This window comes from Arachis stenosperma, chromosome 5 (genome assembly GCF_014773155.1).
Source record: "Arachis stenosperma cultivar V10309 chromosome 5, arast.V10309.gnm1.PFL2, whole genome shotgun sequence".
Lineage (NCBI taxonomy): Eukaryota > Viridiplantae > Streptophyta > Magnoliopsida > Fabales > Fabaceae > Arachis > Arachis stenosperma.
This window is the reverse complement of record NC_080381.1, coordinates 25,900,671-25,907,077: the sequence shown is the minus strand read 5'-3', so window position 1 is coordinate 25,907,077 and position 6,407 is coordinate 25,900,671. Positions and strand designations below refer to the sequence as shown.

Below are 6,407 nucleotides of genomic sequence, written 5' to 3'. Positions count from 1 at the left end.
TCTTTCTTGTATCTATCATTATATTTTTGTTTTTGTCTTCTGCTGTGGATGTTGTTTTGACCTGACTTTTTGTGTTTACATTTTGATGTTGTCTCAGATACTTGCAATTCCTGCTATTCCTTTAACAATGTCAGCAGGACTTCTTTTTGGGTCTGTTAATTGTGTTGTTATTGTTGTTGGAAGAACATGCTTGAGAGATTGTCTCGCTTCAGTATTGTTATGCTTGCCATGTGTTTGATGAATTTTTTGAGAGAGATGGAAAAGAGCGGAACTTATTTTCTGTGTTTTCTTTTCCCAATTCACAAGATTTAGGTACTTTTCCTCTTGGATTGCTTATGAAATTGGGTGTAAACTTTCTCATGTTTTGCATTTGTGATTGGTAGTATTTTTTTGGAAGTATGTTTTTTTCTTTTTTTTTTGGAAATATTAAGCTATTTTCTGAGTGAGGAAGAAAAACAAAAGAATTGACTTTTGACTTTTGAGATTTTATTTTCTTAATATGTCGGTGGCATTCCAAGCATAAGATGGTCTGGTGTAGATGGGGAGGATAATGTTCTTGTGATGGATTTGCTTGGGCTTAGTCTTGAGGATCCCTTTGTGTATTGTGGAAGGAAGTTCTCATTGAAGACAGTATTGATGTTGGCTGATCAAATGGTGACCTTGCTTTGCTTTCACTTATTTTATTTTATTTTTTGGTTATAAGGGTAACCACTGTGCTAGAAAATTAACTACTTACCTGTTTTATTTTTGTTCATTTTTTTTCTAGATGAAACAGATGAATTGTTTTAGCACTCTTTATCTGCTATACAGTTCTGCTGAAAATTTTGTCATGTGCATCACTATTATAAATCTTGTTGTGTGTTATGTGTTTTGATGCTAAGAGCGCGTTTGGTATTGACTCTTTCTTAATTTTGTTAGGATGCAGATGACTAGAATAGAATATGTGCATTCCAAAGGTTTTCTACATAGAGATATAAAGCCTGACAACTTCCTCATGGGACTTGGTCGGAAAGCAAACCAGGTAGCTACACGGTTATTGCTGCAACGCTGTTTCGCGTTAGTTAGGTTTTAGCAATTGAGTGGCACTTTTGTTCTTCAGCTCTGTGTTAGTGTTAAGGAACCATGCATGCATAATGAAATTGTTCTACTTGTCAGGTTTACATAATTGATTTTGGGCTTGCAAAATGATATCAGGACTCTACAACCAATCGCTACATCCCTTACAGGCTTGCAATACACATCTTGGGATTGATAAGTCTGACGTCAGAAGTTATTTAACTGCTTCATTGCAAATAAGCTGAATTAACTACTTTTTTAATTATAGGTTCTTTTTTAGTGTTATGGCAAGATTCTTCTACTAGTAATGTCTTTCCTCCCTGCTACTTCCATTTGTAACTACTTTAATTACTTTAAGGATCATATGGTATAAATAAAAATATGATGGTCGGTGTTACTAATTCTTCATTGGTTGAAAGCTATCCTATAAAGTATATAAAAAAAAGTAGATGCTAGTCAAAATTAAAGGCATTATATATAAAATAATTCTAAGCAAAGCAAATAGTTATCTATTAAGAGTAGATGTTTGTTAGTTAACTATATAATCATCATCAATTAAAACATCATGCTTATTTTTCTCATTTTCTGTCCGTTAAGGGGTTAAAACATCAATATTGGCATGAATATTTTTGGTTATGGAGCTCAAGGGGTTTATATGTACTCTGGATCTAAAATTCACAACTTTCCAATCCAAAAATCTTGTCCTGTTTTTGTTCTTTTTGTATTCAGCTTCATTCTTTTCTTTGTTTCAACTACATGATCTGTAAATGAAGGATGAAACTTTTGAGAGCAAGAATGTCTAAATATATGAGTGGAAATCATAATTGAATTTTCCCTAATGAGGGTTTTCAATGTTGAGATTCTACATATATGGAATAAATTCTGCTAAAGAAAGTGGTGGTTTGTTGTGATTTTGTTTTTGGAAGTTCGAGATTAACAAGAGTATATACTAAATTCTCAACTAGGGGACCACAACCTCACTTAACTTGTTTCTCATGTATTGTATAATCACTTTTTATGGTTTAATGATATATGTAATGATATATTGATATTTACAATTTCTTTTTGCTGATTTTTGCATGCTTACAAGTCAAGATTATATTCACTACCTTCATATCATTTATCACTCTGTCTGATATTTGTTCTAACCATCAAGCAAAAGTCTATATAGAAATGGTCTAAATCCAATTCCAAATAAGATACCTAAATCCTTATCCGCATGGGAGAAAGTATCATCCTCTTTGTTATTTTGATCTTTTTAAAGCAATGCATAGTTTTTCTGGTTGAAGTTGACATGATTTATTATTTTGTTTTATTTTCCTAAGTGTTTTGGCTGTCATTATCTACTTGTTGCCAAGTCGGCAATTGTAAGTAGAAAATTTTCTGTACTTTATTTCTCTTTCTTTAACTATTTCCATTTTTCACTTAGAGTCCATTAATCTCTTCTTCTTTTTCTCTTGTTTTATCTTCTTTCTGTGAATTTGGTTGTGTTTGTTTCCTTTTTAGACTTGTGGATCATATTTTACTTCATTCATGTATGTGGAGCATTGGTGTGAAGAGCACTTTAAAGGTATGACAGTTGGAGGCCCAGATTTCTCTCATAATAAAATGGTAAGTTGTACTGAACATTTTGATGAATGGGGTGCACACACACAATAATCATGCTTGCAACTATTTTACATGTTTCTCGCTGATTGCTTTGTGCACATCAGTTGTCAGGTCATATTGAGATACTTGTCTCCGCCGTCACAAGAATTAATGAACCAGATAGCTTATATGGAATTCTTCAATCTCACAAGGTAAGCCAGCATCATCTTGTGATTTTGTAGTTGCATCTCTTAGCTTGGTGAATAATATATCACCCTCAAACATTACTTAGCTTTTCTGATTCTTCCTGTAAATACTAGAACTGAGTTTCACTTTTGAGAACTCATTATAATTTGGCTTCTTCCTGAATGTGAATCAGCATTGACAGTCTTGAATCGTGATCTTGGAATTTTCTCGGCTTTCAAATTTTCAGGTTAGCCCACTCAATGATATTGATAAATAGTAAATACATACCTATTGTTTATTAGATTTTAGAATGCTGATACTCAATAATGTACATCAATTAATCAAATAATACTATTATAAATTGCAGTGTCAAAGCAACTATTAATAGGTATAAGAAATCATGTTCAGATTCATCTGGTGCTGGATCTACTTCCGAGATTAATGCTCAGGTATATGTATAGAACATATTATTTTATATATATTCCATGATAGCCATAATTATCATTATATTAATTAAATTACATTATATTTTGCAGTATTACCAGCAAAAAGTAGAAAAACTGTGTGCCCAAATTAGTAACCTGCAGAATAACAAATTTTGAATGCTATTGGGAGTTTGAGACAGATATTTCAGCATTTCAATCAAAAATACAAAGATTCAATAAATTTCGATCTAGATCCATCAAACTTGCCTCCATGAAGCAAAGAAGCAGTGTTAAGGATGATGTTGAATTGAAGAATTAGAATAGGTAAATTTCGGTCTAGATTCAGCAAACTTGACTCCTACATGTCTCTTTTTATATTTCTTGATTTGGTTACAGAATTACAATGCAAACATTAATATTTTAATTTGTTTATGACTTGCTTGTTTATAGTACTTTTCTTTTAGTTCGATAATATGATAAATTTGTTTATTTTTTGAAATATTATAAATATTTGAATATAAATTAGATAAAAAATTATATTAAATTTATATTTATTTTGTATGAAAACAAGTTTATTTTGTAATTAGAAAAATAAAAAAATTCTATTTTACCTTACAGATGGATTTACAGACAAATTTTCTGTCTGTAAGATGATTTTCTGAAGTTCAAATTACAGACGAAAAATTTGTCAGAAAATCGGTCTGTAATTACAGACGGAAATTCCGACGAAAAATCCGTCTGTAATTACAGACGAAAAATCCGTCTGAAAATCCGTCTGTAATTACAGACGGAAAATCCGTCTGAAAATTCGTCTGTAATTTCAGACGAAAAATTCGTCGGAAAATCCGTCTATAATTACAGACGGAAAATCCGTCGAAAAGTTCGTCGCCTTCGAAAAATGGATGCAGAATTTACAGAGGAAAAATCCGTCGGTAACTGGTAAAAATCCGTCTGTAATTTTTCGACGGAAAAAAAATCCGTCGGTAAATAATTTCCGACGAGGCTTTTACAGAGGGACAAAATCTGTCGGTAACCAAAAATCTATCTGTAATAAAGACTAAATCCGTCTGTAAATATGTCTGTATTAATCCATTTTCTAGTTGTGCACAGTCTCTGGTGACGACAACAAGGGTGGTGAAGTTGACAGGCCTGACGTCCATAAGGGTGACGACGATGTTGTCGTCTCATAAACGGTAGATGTCGTGACGAGCATTTTGACAAAGGATTTGTCATTCAGAACAACTTCTTGGGATCATCGAACTTAGGAATTTCGTATCATAAGGGCAGCTGGCCTTGGCTTGGGCTATCTGAGGTTTACTTCTATTTTCACTCATCCGAGACTTGAACTTGCTTTCCTATCACCTTCTAATCGGAGGAAACCGAGGTTTTTTATGAGCATCTCAAAATGAACTATTTGCGTAAGTCCGCAAATAGCTCAACTTTTAGTCTTATTGCACTAGCTTCATGGTTTCGGTGATTTTGTGAGTGTTCTTAATGGTGTCGATTCTTTTTCGGATTTTTCTAATACTGCAGAAAATGAAAGGAAGAGAGAGAGAGAGAGAGAGAGAGAGAGAGGTAGTGGTAATGGTGCTGGTGTTGGGTAGATGATGATGATCGGGTGGTTAGTGGGTGGAAGAAGGTGTTTTATTAGGGGCAAAATCGTCATATAACTAATATTAAAATAAAAAGTATGATTTTAAAGCAATTTCTAACATCGAAGGTGATATTAAAAAAAAAGATCGGAGACAATTTTAATTTTGACTTAAGACGTTAAGGACAAAAAAAGTAGTTAACCCTAAATTAAACAACATAAAAGAATAAAAAAACAAAAAAAAAACTGAAATTAGAATAAGAAGGCATGATAGTTATTGATACAAGGTATACTAATTTGTTTTATCAAAAATACTATTTGCACACCAAATCAATCATCATGTATTTATATATTTATTTTTAATGTGTATTTTATATTTCAATGTGTATTCTATTCTGATAGCTATTTTTAATGTACACCTACTATAATTATTAATTTATACAAAGTATACTAATTAATTTACACCACAACTCTTCTTCGTTTCCCATTATCATATCACCACACCACTGCCGCGGCCAACGACATTGGCATCTCAGTGCACAACCCCTAATTGATTTTTTGTAACAATAATTGGTGATTGTTACAGAATAATAATATTTTGTAACAACAATATAAGTTGTTACAAAACGTGCTAATATTTTGTAATAACTTATTTTTTGGTTACAAATTATGTTGACTTTTGTAATAAACCGGTGTTTTGTTACAAAATTTTATAATATTTTGTAACAAAAAAATTAATTTGTCATAAAATTTAAGATTATTTGTAACAAATTATTTGTTTGTCATAAAATACAAGTATTTTTTAACTAAAAAAACTTTTAAAATGTTAAAATTTTTAAGGATAAAAAAATTATTTTATATAATTTTTTCAGGATAATTTTATTTTGTTTCAAAAATTTAATTTTTTTAAATATTGTTTGTATTCATTAATTATTTTTGATAAAATATTAAAGATTAAATAATTAATTTTTAAAAATTGTATATACTATTTTATATTCTTTTAAAAGTTAATATACAATTCTTACCAATAATCAAATTTTAAATGTTAACTAAAAATAAATTTGTGAAACTTTAAAAAAATTAATTGCATTGTTAAATAAAAATAACAATAGTTAAATGTAAAAAGTCAAGTAAAAAAAGTAAAAAATCCTAACTCCCTCACCTTCACTCCTCTCTTAACCGTCTATGTGCCTCCATTTCACTAAACAATGGAGCTCCTGCTGGAAGAAGAGGCACCTGTGTAGCCTCCTGTGAATGCCTCGTCTCTACCTCACCTTCGTCTCTTCTATCATTTTCTTCTGCACCGTTGTCGTCTCGTGTGCGTCATGGTGGTCTCCTGTGCATCGTCAGCTCCTGTTCATGGTTGTTGGCTCTTGTGCATCATCACCGTCATTGTCTTTGTCTCCTATGCGCCGTCATCAATTTTTGCGTCGTCGCTGTTCGTGGTCGTCTTCATCTCCTCCTCTGTGTCATTATTCCTGCTTGTGCTGCTCCTCTGGTGCCTAGTCCTCTGCCTCTGCCTCTGCTGGTCTGGTTCATTTCAGTCATACTTCTTCCACGGT

At 32.0% G+C, this 6,407-nt stretch overlaps 1 long non-coding RNA gene across 1 annotated transcript; it reads left to right on the top strand.

Annotated features, from left to right (window-relative positions):
- The first annotated feature begins 593 nt into the window (after positions 1 to 593).
- LOC130979367 (uncharacterized) lies at positions 594 to 1,212 on the top strand. Its single transcript, XR_009086634.1, has 3 exons — positions 594 to 654; positions 926 to 1,021; positions 1,156 to 1,212. It is a non-coding gene; the product is annotated as an uncharacterized LOC130979367 (long non-coding RNA).
- Positions 1,213 to 6,407: the final 5,195 nt, after the last annotated feature.